The 15,426-nt window shown below is 31.8% G+C and overlaps 1 long non-coding RNA gene across 1 annotated transcript; it reads left to right on the top strand.

Moving 5' to 3' along the window:
• The first annotated feature begins 11,028 nt into the window (after positions 1-11,028).
• LOC139780454 (uncharacterized) lies at positions 11,029-14,947 on the top strand. The gene is made up of 2 exons (XR_011720244.1): positions 11,029-11,578; positions 12,834-14,947. It is a non-coding gene; the product is annotated as an uncharacterized lncRNA (long non-coding RNA).
• Positions 14,948-15,426: the final 479 nt, after the last annotated feature.

Raw genomic sequence — 15,426 nt, 5'->3', positions numbered from 1 at the left:
TACGCATTCCTTCCTCCGAGAACAACGACAAAGGAAATGGAGCAAGTTCAAATTTTAAGTATTCTTTTAACTCATCGTCGGATTGCTTCGCGATGCACATTCTCTGAAACAGCATGAGCGGATTAATAGAAATTGTTGCGTCGCCCAATTTTATAGTATTGTTGACAGCTGCAAGTGAAACCACCCTGTCCTTGCGTTTAAATTTTACGGACTCAAAATTGTCGCCAATTATTTTGGAAATTCCAACAGTACCAATTTCTTGAGACAAATGGCAGTTGATTTGATCATCTCCAATAACTCCAGTGCTTATTGATATTAACGCATCGATTGTTGGGAAAGGATGATGTTGAGAAAACCAATCCATAAGTTTTTTCAAATCTTGATCGTCTCGAATGACGCGTGAAGACCTCATATCCACGTGTTGCTCCGTTGTTACTGAAGTAATGGTACAATATTTTTCTATTTCGTCACAAACATTGTGTAAATATACCATTCCTAGAGTCCATAGTGTGAGTACGTTATCTGTGATTCCACGCCCATGAGTGAGGCCTCCAGAGCTCTTCATCGTCCTCATCAAAGTTTGTTCAATGGTCATATCAGACCAAACCCCTGACCAAAACTTATCTGAGCGCCTGATGGTAAAATATCCTTCAGTCGTAAATTTATGATATTCAACAGGATCCATTTTTTCTTTTAATGTTAACATATCCTGTAAATACAGATGTCCACACTTTGCATAAAAAAAATGGCCGCTGGCATGAAAATAAGGCAGCATTTTTTGCGTGGTATCGAGATGGAGTTGCCAATTGCCCATTCGCTCTGCTTCTATAAACTGTTTCACCAAAGTGATCATGCGAAAATACTGGACCCATAATTTTGCGGTGGGACCATTATTTTCTAATTTCGTCAGCTGGTCCTTGAATTTTTTTGCTACAACTTGGAAATGCACGTTTTCTTCAGCTGTGAGAATTACAGATCTGTCAAAATCATCAAGAATATTTGCCATTGTAGCACGATCGTCTTCTGTAAATTCGATTGTCTCTAGGACTATATTTGCCAAAGCAAGATGAGTTAAAATATGAGCTCGGACCGCTCGAGAATACGCGTGTCCAGACATCATTTTTTCGACACTGTTTTCAGCGTAAATCGTATTAAAAAGATCCTTCAATCCGCTTCCGGCCATTATATATCCGACAGACCCCATGAAGGACATGATTAGGTGAAATCCTCCAAGCCTCACAACGACATTATTAAATTTGGATTCTTCACCAGCATTCGAAACGATGTCTCGAGCTTTCATATAGAGAGGTTGATCGAAGGTGACAAAACAGGTACGTTGATTAAGAGTCTTACATTTCCCGATAGCCGCAAGAAGAGATGTGAAAATCGTGTCGTACTGGCTGGGTGAAGAGTTTATGAATGGAAGACATAATATTTTTGATCGTACGTAATGTTTATCAGCTGTTGCCTGCTCCATAAAGCCATTCCATCCAGGTATAGATGGAATGTTCGACCACTTCGCGTAGAGCCAAAGAAGATCGGAAGCTGATGGCAATGTTTCATTTGGCAGAGGATTAATACTCTCGACATCGGTAATGGTGATAGTTTTCAAACCTGACTCTTTTCTTTTGTGAAATATTTGCAGCGGAACAGGACCAAAATTTCCTACAACCTGTTTTGACGATAACCTTTCTAAACGTACAATATTTTGATCTCGTGCTACAGCAGTGTAGGGAGTCACACACTGGATACCTCCCATAGCATGAAAAGTACCGAAACCATCGAGAGTGTTGACATTGAAATCAGCATTGTCAAAAATAAATTGACAAAATGCATCCTGTTCAATTAATATTTCAGAGCGCATAATAGTGGATAATTCAAATAGTGCAGCTTCGTTGTACGTCGACGAAAATCCTAGTGTTGACAAGATATTAATAAGCTGTTTTGATCCGAATTTTTTGTACAAATATACACTGACTCCAATTAGAAGTGGCGACAAAAAAGATCGCGGCCTTACTGCCGAAATCACGGCATGCGACAGAGCAACGCATTTTTTATCCCACTTATCTAAAGAGCCGCGTTTATGTTTCAAAATGGCGTTTTGAAAAAATAAACGTAATGATTGTGGGATGGAGGAATTCACATCGTGTAAAAAGTCATCGGACGGTGGATATTCGGACGTATTATAAACTTCAGAACGAATATCTTCTACAATAATGGCAGCTGCAGCTTCAACAATTCGGAGTCTTTCTTCCTGATGATTAGATTTTTTGTTCTCGTACCAGCTGTCTGTGAGGATTTTATATCCTGTATTTCGAAAACAGATGACTGGTGATCGGTTGGCTGTTTCAATAATAAGGATATCATCTCCATACTTCTTCAAAAGACGTGCTTTTACTGTTCGTAAATCCGGGCGATAATCTCCTTCTATTTGATTAATTAATTCATCGAGGGAGAATTGACATTCTTCGGAGTTCTCCGTGAGGTATGAAAAAATGTGTTTCATTGCCTCGTCAACATTTGTAGTTGGTCGATATCCTCTTTTTTTTCCCATCGATGGTACTTGATACAACTTCCTGTAGCAGAAAAGATGGTATTTCGCATCCACTGCGATTAAATCTGTCACGTGGTAAATACGCTCTATTATTCCCTGGGCCCATTCATCACCGCGGTTCTCAGCTGCCTTCAAAATCGTATCTTTCATTGATAGCTTCTGTACTTGATATACGATATTCCGTTCTGATACAGAAATTCTCTTCTTTGTTTATCCAAAAATTCATCAGTAATTTTATCACTGCATAAGAAGCAGTAGTCTTTAAAATTGAAATTTGGCGTCTTCGATCTAAGTGATAATGACGGCGTGGACTGCGGAGCCACATCACTTCCTCGACGAATATACGCCAAAATCAATCTCTCATTAGTGTAACGCTTTTGACATGCACTGTGTACGGTCACTTCTTTTAAGTCTTTCAAAAAACGTTCATCATCGCGATTCCGCCGTTTTACACTCGACTCTCGAAGAGTATTTATACCTCTCTCTTTTACCACAACTTCACCTTTATCCAAACTTTCTTTACATATAAAACACATTTTCACTTCGGAAGCAGCCATAGTAAAACGCCTTATGTTATACACAATTGCAGACACAGGGTAGACTGACGCCAAAGAAAAATATACGCTTGTCCGCAGTCTCATCGTTTTCAATTGTTTATTCAATTGTTTTCAGCTACGTGAGCAGCTGAACGTGAGTTCCAAAAACCGCTCGTCAACAATGCCTCGGACTAGAATAAAACTTGAAACATTCGTAGGCTGAAAATATTTTACGTATATTTATTCTATTTAATTATAAATAAATAATAATTAATTTATATGTTCAAGTTGGCGCGCAGTATTTATTGGAAATAGTATTAAAAATTCACACGAAAAATTATTTCGCGAGAAAAATCATCACATGCCTCGGTGATCGAATTAATAAAATATGCTTAAAAAGGAGCCTTTTGTGAAATTTTTAATAATTTACGGTGCTGTAGCTCGCTATCTATTACATATACGAAAAAATGTTTCAGACAAAAGTTGTAGGGAATTATATCTTCTATAAAATTGATAATAACTATTTTTGCCTTAAAACGTACTGGTAAGGAGATATTCCGAAAAAACCGGTTTTGTGCTCCATTTTTTCAAGATGGCGGCGCGCCCGGGTGTGCGCCAAGGTCGAAAACTTGGATTTTTCATTAGGACCCTAAAATATAAAACATATCCAAAAATCAGAACTACCCGACCTTTTGTAGGGCAAGACCTATTTTTTTTCCCCTGCTACTGGGCTATATTGAATGGAAAGTACATTCCTCGATAATACCATGATTTCTGTCTCTGACATCTGTTGCATAATTTTCAACATTTCGAAGTAACCCAACATCTTCAAGAATCTGTTTTTTACGAGTTAATGTATCTACAAGGCATATTCTACAGGAATAATTAGAATTGAAACTTGAATTTAATCCGAAAATAGCATGAATCCCTAAATTATCTCCAAGAATATTCATTAGCGCAAAATTTACCTTTTTTTCCGAATTTCCGATATTTATAGTTATACCGTTAACCTGAAGTTTATTAATCTCATTAATGAGAGGTGCAAAAATCTGCTTAGTATTACCAACTTTTACGTAATCAGTAACGTTATGTATTTGTATCAAAACAATATTTTCAAGCATACTCGCGTATTGTTCCTCGATACCACCGATAGTGCAATATACTACTCCAAACTTATGTAAACCTCGATGAGTACCTAATGGATTATTTATCTCCAATTCATCGTAATAAACAATCAAAGGTAATACATCGTTGTTATGCTGTTGTTTAATAGAATGCCATATTTCATTCTGTAATATACTTGTTATTATTTCGTTCTGTTCACTTTTTCTAATGTTTGAAATTATTTTGTCATATACATCAGGGGGTCAATCATGTATTAATGTGGAACGTGGAAAGTGAAAAGTTTTATATGACTATCTCTTTCTATTTAACATCAATAGAAAGAGAGATTTTTCATTTTTCACGTTTCCACCCTAGGGGAAAAGATTCATGATTGACCCCCAGGCAACTCTAAAAAGGTCTTTAATATTTTTTCGAGAGGTATAATGCACATTTTTCGATTTCTTACGAGCATGTGTTTAGCAGTATTCATAAGTTTAGAATCAATAAACGCGCCGATGCATATTTCTTGCGGTACTATTAAAGAATTCAATGATTTAAAATAAAGCATTGTTTGGTATTCCGAAGAATGATTTGCAAATGCATTACTTAAAATATCAAACATAGCACTTAAATCTTCATTAGGATTCTGTTCAATTGACTTGTATTTTTGCTCTATAATTTTTACGCAATTAAGAAAAGTTTTTATTGATTCCATTATTTCCTGACAAAGTTTTCGCGGTAATGATGGTCGAGAGTATAAACTTGCAACAAATAAAGCTGAAATTTGTGCGATTTTTTCTGTAAATTGCGTAACAGTTATGTCCTTAAAAATATTATCGCTATTATTAATGGCACAAGAAGTAGGTGGCATTGATTGTGAGGGTAAATTACTAGCTGTCATCTCTTCCATTAGACTGTTATCAATATCTATGTTATTGTAATATGTCTGAATATTGGTTAGAATATTGTCTTTAATATTTGTTTCACAATGAGCTCTGGATAAATGTTTAAGAAAAGTATGAATATCACTAAAAGCCCGAGAACACAACATTTTTGTTGGCACTTCTGTTGACAACTCTTGTCGACATCGAAAAAAAGAATGTAGTTTTGCAGAATGTTTTAATTTACAATGTGCTTTCAAACATCTAATAGAGCCATACGATTCGAAGCAAAACGGGCAAGAGTACATTATGAAAAATTTTAGTGTTATTAATTATTAATAGAATATTAATTATTATATAATTCTATTTAAATTAATATTATTAATTAAAATAGAATGTAAAAAAATTAAATTTTAGAATAAACTATATTTTTATAAAGTATAGTTAAAATGTTTTTTTATACTTAATAATATCGCAGAAATGAAATAAACTTTATAAATTTTTAAATATCAAATAAAAGAAACTATATATTGCTCATTTGCTACAACAACGACAAAAATTATAATTCCTGAATTGTCTGCAAAGAAAAGAGGATTCTGATGAGAACTAAACACATTAAGTGAATAGCTAATGAGATATTTTTATTCCTCTACTATCTGTAAACAAAATCGTTACACCAAAATCGCAATTTAAAAAAATTATAAAATTTTAATGATTCTCTCGAAACATTCAAACTGGAAAATTTTGTTTTTTAGGTTATGTCGTTGTAACAAATAAAATTGTTCTTACTTAAAGATATACGTAAAATACTTTTCTATACTTAATATCGCAGAAATGAAATAAACTTACAAATTATCAAATATCAAATAAAAGGAACTATGTGTTTCTAAATATCAAATAAAAGGAACTGTATGAGACCACAGTTATATCAATTCGCAACTTTTGTAATATTTCGCACTTTATCTCATAAATTTTCAGGAAGATTTTTTATCGCACTTATTACTTCTAAAGTATATGACGGTATTTTATCGTATTTTGTTGTAATGTTATATAACTCACGTTGGATCAGTACCCATATATGATGAGATGCTGCCGGATATTCGATATTCAACACATGAAAGATTTTGAAGAGAGTGTCGATTGCTTTAAACGCGCATGTTACGTTGTATAAGACCTTGTCCACAGATATAAAAAACGATGATATTTCAGCCAAGGTAGGTCCTACGGCAATGATATATGGCTGAAGTGTTAAATTCATCTGGTACATCACATCAATTCGTTTTTGTCGAATGCCGCTTATATCTGCAGCAGTCTGAAAAAAATCATGATTATAAAGTACACCCATTATTTTTTGAAATTGAATAAAACTTTAAATCATACCTTGACATGCACAACAAGACTTTCTTCAGATTCAGTCATTGAAGGTTTCCAATGACCCTTCTTTGTTCTAACTCATCCTCTTGGAGGAAGCATGTATGACAGTGCACACAATTGCGCAATAGCTTTAGATTCTGTTTCCGAAAACGTAATACAAATTATACTTTCAAGTTTATAACTGTATAAAAATAATTGTGTACAATAATATACAAACGTACCATCGCTTTGATCACTTTCTATTATTTTTAATAGTTCACACACTCGAACAGTTTTCTTTTTTTCAAGAGGGCAAACTTTTAAGACGTTTTGGAAGAATTGAGGCCACTGATTAATAGCGTCTTCTGTCGAACTTAATTCGAAATGTTCGAAATCCTGAACTATTAATAACCAGCCCATTGGATGATTTAAAATCGGCCATTTTTCAAATATTTCAGAAAGCTCAGTATCCCGATTGTTTCGATTGTCTTTCCACCGAATAGTAGCAGTAGCCTTCCAGTGGTTTTCAACTACTTCCCACGGTTCTTGATTAGTTTCCAACCATTTGACGCTTGTCTCCAACACTTCATTTGTAACTAAAAATAGAATTATAGATCATATTATATAGTTAAGAAAATATCGTTTAATATCTATCGAAATATTTACCGTCATTAGATGCTTCACTTTCATGATCAGTAGAAGTTGTAACATCAGAAATATCTGCTAGTATACGTTTATTTTGTCTCAATTTATTTCGATATTTGTCTACAAGTTTGCCTCGTACAGAAATCGATTTTCTATTTCGAGCGTCCTTTTTAGATACCGGTGCAACATAATATAAATTTATGTCCTCCGATGGGAATACATCTATTATTCCTCGAGCAAGATGCAGAAAGTCATGTTTATTGACCGGGCTATTATAAAAAAAATTATTTAACTAAATTATATTTCATACTTATACTAAAGTAAAACGTAAAACATTTTACTTGCCCTTTAACGGTATTTAACAAGTGTGATGTGAGTAGTTCTAAAAGAATGTGCCGGGAATGTTTTGATAGTGTTTTGGTTTGCGAATAACTTCGTACTATCAAGCGACCTTGTTCGTTGTCTTTCAGTATTTCACGGACGGTAGGTCGTTGAAGTCTTTTATACATTTGTTTTCCAACAAAAAGTTTTTCTTTTTTCAGAGGTGGCGAGCCAATGTTTTCTTTTGATTCGGAAGAACTATCGCTCGCGGTGTCAGAATTATCGTCTTGTTCCTATATTATTTATAAAATTATTTACAAAATTAAACTCTTGTAATAATGAGAATTCTTAAATAAACATTTATGTGATTTATGTATACAAAAAATGTATAAAAATTTTTGATATATAATTTAATTTATATCTTATATACATATACATACAGGATGTAAAAAAAGAATTAAAAACTTACTGGGTAGATAGTATTCATTATGTAAAGTAAAAAATGCTTAGAAAACAAAAAATTAAATAATAAACTGCAAATAAAAAAAGATCAAATATTTAATTTATTTTTGGACCTACGTTTATTAACTTTTTACAATCCCGTACTATCTCGCAGTATGTCTCGAACTCTTCTTTAAGACCCTATATATACAGGGTGTCCCAAAAGTCCTGCAACAGTCAAATATCTCAAAAACGAAGCATTTAAAAAAAATGTTTCAAATAAAAGTTGTAGGGTTCTAAGTGGCGCATTAAATAATAATATTAGTGTGACTATAGCTTTGTTAAGGCCACGTAAAAATCACTTTGAAATTTTTACACTGAAATCCCCATTATTTATTGCTCTCTCTGAGGTGTAAATCCGCGACCATGCAACCTTCACGCGGTACACTTTGGGTAATGCTAATGCTGGCGGTCCTGTAACTTTCACAGCTCTATAATTCGAAAAGTACTTTATAAAAAAGCACTTTATTATAGTGTTTTGAAAATCTCGAGGCAAGCTACATAAATATGCAATAAAAAAATGGGGGTTATGGGCGTTGCTATTTATTGTTTATATTAGAGCAGTTATCTACCTTATTCTACCTTATTCTAACAGCTACCGATGAGTTACCGCGCGGGCGTGTATCTCAAGTGGCGTAGACCGCCACAGGGGTTTTTATTTACAAATTTCAAAGTAATTTTTACGTGGCCTTAACAAAGCTACACTGAGAAAAAATGCTGTTGCTTAAATTAAATGTCGAATCACGGGGTGCCAAAAACATAAATAATTGATTCAATTGTATAAATAGTTGATTTAACTATAGTGTAGTTGTTTTAATAATTCAAATATTGAATCAACTATTTATACAATTGAATTAACTATTTATGTTTTTGGCACCCCGTGATTCGACATTTAATTGAAGCAACAGCATTTTTTCTCAATGTATTTATACACGGAGAGAATTTTCTCTTAAAATTTACCCTGAATGGTAATTGTGGGACAACATGTACCACCAAGAATTTTATGCGAGCTATTCTGATTAATATCTATCATAATAAAAAATATTAATATCTATTACATTAAAATATAAAATATGTCCGATTAATTTTACTAAAATATATCTAGGAAATTTCAATAATTTTTCAAAATTTACCAATCTGCTTGGTAATTTTTATCACGTTGTTTGTGAAATGTCTTTAATATATTTTAAAAATTCCTTGGTTGCCAAGTTGTCCCAAGTTTGTAGTGAATTTTAGGGTAAAATATAACAAAAAATTCTCTGCGTGTAGTCACACTAATATTACTATTTAATGCACCACTTAGAACCCTACAACTTTTATTTAAAACATTTTTTTTAATGCTTCGTTTTCGAGATATTTGATTGTTGCAAAACTTTTTTGGTACACCCTGTATGTACATATATATATATATATATATATATATATATATATATATATATATATATATATATATATATATATATATATATATATATGTATATATATGTATATATATATGTAGATTTATGAAATACTTAAATTTGTAACAGAAAATTAATTTCATTGAGTTAATAATATAATAAACAAAATTGTATGATTATTTTTTAGAGATAGATAAATTTTGGTAGAAAAAAACATACATCAATTGAGGTCCGAAAATGTTCTTTTTATTTCGTTATGAAGCGCATTCGTAAGCCAATCGTTGGAATCAATTCTTTTATTAAATCATGTGTTAGATTTTGCAATAAAGTGAAATCAATTGCTTGTGCTGTATATACCAAAAAATAATCAATTGCTAAAAACATTTGTTTAATTAAAATAAAAACATAATATATAAAAATAATTCATATAATACATAGTGTTGGAAAAAAGGCTTACTAGGTATATGCTTGTAGTTATGCTTAGGGATAGGCACTTTATGCTTTTGAACACCTATGGATTATGCCAGGAAAAAATTCCTGATTATGCTCTCATTATGCGCGAAAAATCTAGCGATTATGCGCCAATTATGCGGGCTAGATCTGCTATTTATGCGCGATTATGTGATTTCAACCTTTTACGTAATATGTCACAGCCTATGACGACTTGTGAAATTGTATGAAAAATGGGAAATATAGGAATTGAGTCATTTTAACAACTCTTTTCAAATAAAAATCCAAAAAATTATGTATTTTAATGTGTGAGAAGGAAAGGACGATGCATAACAAAAATAAAGTGTTGGATATTAAAACACATATAATTACTCAATAAAACACAGAATGCTTCAACACAGTCAAGTCAAGACTAGCATATCAGGTATAGTACATTGAACAAAAACTTTCAATTAAAATCTGGATAAAATATTGAAATATTTTACTATTCCTCTACAAAACTAGGAAACTTAAGAGAACTGTAAGAGAACATAAGTAAGATGGTTCTCAGAACAATGGAATGTAAATTCCTATCACATTGTAATAAACAAATAAACAATCACTATGTTAATCAGGTCTTGATAAAATCTTACAATTATTTTAATAAAAGTAACATAAAACGCAATATAAGAGAAAAATAAGTACGGGACGGTTAAGATAATAAAATATGCTTTCTTATCACATTATAATAAACAAAGTCCGTCATCCAAGACGTTGATAATGCCAATTGTTAAATCGCTTCTCAATAGTTGTTACACAGTAAAAAATCGTGCGTCCAAATGTTAAAATTTTCTTGTGTTACCAAGATTTGACTATTATTTCAATGTAAAATTAACATACAACAGCTATGTTATTATTTTCGTAACATTTTCATGTGTTAAATTTATGTCAACGTGATAACTTAACACTTTAGTATGTCATTTAGAAATTGAATATTATTTTGAGTTCTTTTAACATAATTATTTCAAAAAATCAACACGTCTTAAAGTTATTTTAACATAAACAAAAGTTAAAGTAAATTTTCAAATAATCGTAAACTTTGACACACAAAATAATTAAATTGACTAAAATATGTGTTAATATAACTCAAAATAAAATGTATAATATACATTTCGTAAGAGTTACATTAAATGTATTACACAAGAAAATATTCAAAACAACATTTCTCTTAAGTTGAAGTAACTATATCGTTTATTCAAATGCTGGCCAATCAGCAGAGACCGCTAGGAGCGTGAACCTCGCAGGCTCGCACTCGCAGTGCTCGCACGGTTGCCTAGGCGATCCGTTGTTTGAGACTTCGTATCGCGCCATCGCGGATAAGGGGACGAGTTTCAGAGAGAAAGGGGGAGGATCGAAAGTGTCGCGTTTGAGAGTGTCGAAGTTGCGATCGACCGAGTCGCGGAAATCTACGGAAATTTCCGTTCGCGTAGCTGTGCGTCTGGGTGCAGTGGTGTGTGCGTGCGGGCAAGGTTAGGATCGTGCCGCTGGGAGAGAAAGAGCATTCTCCTCCCGTGAATCCCGTGCCCGTGGCCGGAGGAAAGGAGAGCAGCAAGGAATCGGCGTTGCGGCGCGCGCGAGGCACACCGAGGAAAACGGAATATTAAAACGCCTGGCGGAGAGAGGGGTGGCAGTCCTCGATCGAGATCTGGATTACGCGGGCGCGTCGAGGATCGCCAAGATTTTACCAATTCGTAAAAAAGGAGGACATACGAACAGGGATTGTATGAGGGAGGACTCTCACTTCTTTTCACGCTGCTTACTTACTGCTTACATCGAGCTTTAAAGCTTTAAAAAGTAAGTGTACCAATTTTGGTTATTTTATTTATACATTTGTAAGAGTACAAATGTACAGCTGTACAAAGGTACAGCTGAATTTTATTGTCGAGAGACTTTTCGAGAATCACATTGATTTAGATCTAGTTTCACCAATGTCGCTCAACTTTAATCTTAGTTTAACCTTAATTTATATAATATATATATATATATACACATACAATATTATATATATATATATATATATATATATATATATATAATAATACATACAATACATACAATATATATATAATAATACATACAATACATACAATACATATATATATAATATTGTATGTACTCTCGACAGTAAAACTTTTTCATTGTCAGATGTATTTGTAGCCTAAGAATACATTAATTAATGAAGCTAGGAAAAGTGCATATACTTTTGTCAAACAAATCATAGATTTACGTCTGAAATAAAATGTTATGCCTTAAAACTTCTTTTAGTAGTAGTTAAAAATATAATAATTATTAAATAATTAAATATACAAAAATTACCAAGTAACAATACATAAATAAAGTATAGAAAAAAGACTTAATTCTTTATTTACTAACTTATTGATCCAAATGATCCACAAACTTAATGCTTTATTAACTTAACTCTTTTTATTATTATTTAGAATGGCAGATAACGAAGAATTTATTCGCTGATTCTCTTACTCAAAATGAACATAATAATTATTATAACATTCCTCCAATTAATAATGCAATAAGTTTTATTTTTGAATATAACAATCAGAGACATTGGATAAAGGTGCTTTATCCATACAGTTATGAAATGTTTGAGGCAAAAGGTATTAACATACAATTTTAATAACATAACATTTTTCCTTTTGCTTATCAATTTTCAAAAGTTATTATAATTTTTAATTGTGCTTAAATTGTTTAGCAAAAGAAGTATTTCCTGACCTAAATGATAAAACGTTCAGGTTTTTCGACGAAAAAAATGCTAAATTAACAGGAGAATTTTTATTGGAACATGTTCAATTTGCGGGAAGAGGTGCAATTATAAAAATTGCAATAGAAAAGTCAGTTATACTAGGTAAATTTTTAAAAATATTTTAACACCAGATTTAACATCAGAACACATTGTTCTGAAAAATGAAAATCTCTAAAATCCATATCGGTCGACAGATTTTAATAAAATTAGAGGAGAACATACTTTCTATACTGATATTCTATTTGTGTGTAAAATTTTATCACATATAATACAAATAATCACTTTTTTTAGATCTTGATAATCCAACAACCCCAAGTTCTTCTTCTAATATAACTTCTGAAGAAGATGAACCAGGAGCACACACTTCCCAACAGAAATTAACATTTTTTCATCCTCAATTAACCTCAAAAAAAGCAGAGATTGCTACAAAAGAAGTACTAACATATTATTTGTTATTTTATATAATTAGATTTTTGGACCATGAGGTTTGAAAGTAAGCATGGTTACTTAAAAGATCTTTCAAATAAGTTAAAAAATTATAAAAACGTTTGCAAAATCTTGCTTACCGCCATCAACAAGATATCCTTTTTAAATGGAACAATTTTAATATTTTCCAGTGTTTTCCTTTGCTTAAGAAATGTAATGTTGACACAATAGGAAATACCACATATTTTCATATTATTTCAAAGTTTTTAAATTTAAAATCTGATGTAAGAATATGTTTTGGAATCTCTGTCGAATTATTTGGAAGTCAGATCGAAGTTAATAATTTCATATGTACTTCTTTTCATGAAAATTGGCCTAATTTTTCAAAAGTAGTTTTTTTATTTATATATGATTCGAAACCATATGCTGTGTGTCAAAGTTACAAAACTTTGTCTATTTGTAATAGGTATTTAGGCTATATAATTGTAAAAGAAGATAATAATAAACATTTTGTTTTTTGTTTATTACAATTAAAACACGTCAAATCGTACAAAATGTATGAAAAAGACCGTACAAATATGTTAATTACGGAATATTTTATGTGTCCCTAACTATATTGTATATTTTTCTGTTTTGTATTGTACAAAAAAATGTAATTTGTGTCACCGGTATGGCATAAAAAAAAGTAAATATGCCGAGGAGAATAAGCGATGTGCTATGTATAAGTATATACAACCATAGATTAAGATTTTTACGATATGTGCTCTACTGTTACGGACTGATTTGGGTTAGAATTTGGCAGTCAAATAACAGAGGATACACACGGCCGGATTAAATGTAGATTATATTAACGGAGCGCGTTTGCAATCGCCAAACCGGTAGTTACGTGTTAGGTGACAAGAATCGCACATGTGGACGTTGCTGGCGCATATGACTTTGTGTTGATATTTTGCGGCTAGATGATCGAAGAAGGTACTTTTAGAGATAAATTTTCTTACCGCTTAGTCGACAATGATCACGATGAATTGGCGTTGAAAGAATAGAACGTTTTTGTCAGAGAAGCGAAGTCAATTATGATTGGAACGTTCTTTATTCTTTTTTATATTGATACTTATTTGTGGATTCAGATGTCTAAAAAGTTAGGTGGGAAAACCTTTTATGAGCGATCTAGTCGTAAGTTTTATTTGAAATATATGTCTGTTAATAAAATTCTAAATGGAAAAATCTGAAGCCGCTTTAAAGGAACCAACGGTGTATCTGTTTGTAGTTAGGGAAAAAAATTGTACAATTCAATCGTGATCATTCTTCAGTCCGGTTTTCTCAAGACTTGACTATAAATAATTATGGAATGGCTTTATGGTGATGGTGACTTGATAATACTGGTCGTTATGGAATAGCTGGCTTGTATCCGTATATCGGAAGTGAATGGCAACAGACGTGTATAAAAGTACTTTCTCGTCAAAGTATGTAAAAATCGATTGTATCTAATTGCATTTGTCGAGAATAGGAATATTGTGAAGTATTTATAGTACAAGGCAAATCTGAAGAAAAATGGCATTCTTTTCTTTTGTTTTTGGTTTTTTTGAGTGTACGCAGACAAAGTTTTTCGAGTCCTCGGCACGAAGTTCATATAAACGTATGATTTTATAAGGCGGATAAAAGTGAGAAATAATCGAAAGCCAGTTTATATAAAAATGTTTGTATTATTAAATCGTAATCTTACGGTCCGCCTACTCTTTCTTTGCAAGATCTGCATCTAGAATTATGAAAGATGTAAGCGTCAGTCTTATTGTAAGTAACTAAGTTCTAAATCACATAATTGTCATTGTGTTCTGCAATTAAGGATTCCTCGATTGCTCTCATATAGAATAGTTTTGATTGATACAATTATAAGGCTACATTATAATCAGTAATTAATTGTATCGAACTTACAATTTATATAATGCTTATTAAATTTTGCAATAAAATTAATAAGAGTACATTTTATTTTTATTAATATCCTTTTCCTAAATTTACATATTTTAATGTCAAAATACTAACACAAATGTTTACATATTGATAATGTTATTTATTCTAGGTAACTATAAAGAATGTTATAATTTAACTGTTCTTGTGTTAAAATTTTAACTCTTGAGAGTGTTATATTCCTCAAGATTACTTTCAATATATGTTGAAAATTACATTTCGTAAATGTTATTATATCATGTAACTGAATATTTGTGTTAAAATTAACCAATTTTTTTATTCACATCAGATGAAGCAAAATGTTATATCGACATTTTGTACAAGTTATTTTTACATTATACTTAAAGTTAAAAGAACACATATAAATGTAAAATATAGTGTCAATAAATTAACATTTCTAATTTGTCAACAAGTAACACACGATGAATGAGTTATTTTAACATAAAATTTAGAGTGGACTTTCTGGGACATTTGAAAAATGTTACGATTAACA

This window comes from Temnothorax nylanderi, unplaced genomic scaffold (genome assembly GCF_030848795.1).
Source record: "Temnothorax nylanderi isolate EJ_2023f unplaced genomic scaffold, tnyl_v1.0 TNYL_tig0279_pilon, whole genome shotgun sequence".
Taxonomy (NCBI): domain Eukaryota; kingdom Metazoa; phylum Arthropoda; class Insecta; order Hymenoptera; family Formicidae; genus Temnothorax; species Temnothorax nylanderi.
Note: the sequence above shows the minus strand (reverse complement) of the source record. Positions and strands in the feature narration are given on the sequence as shown.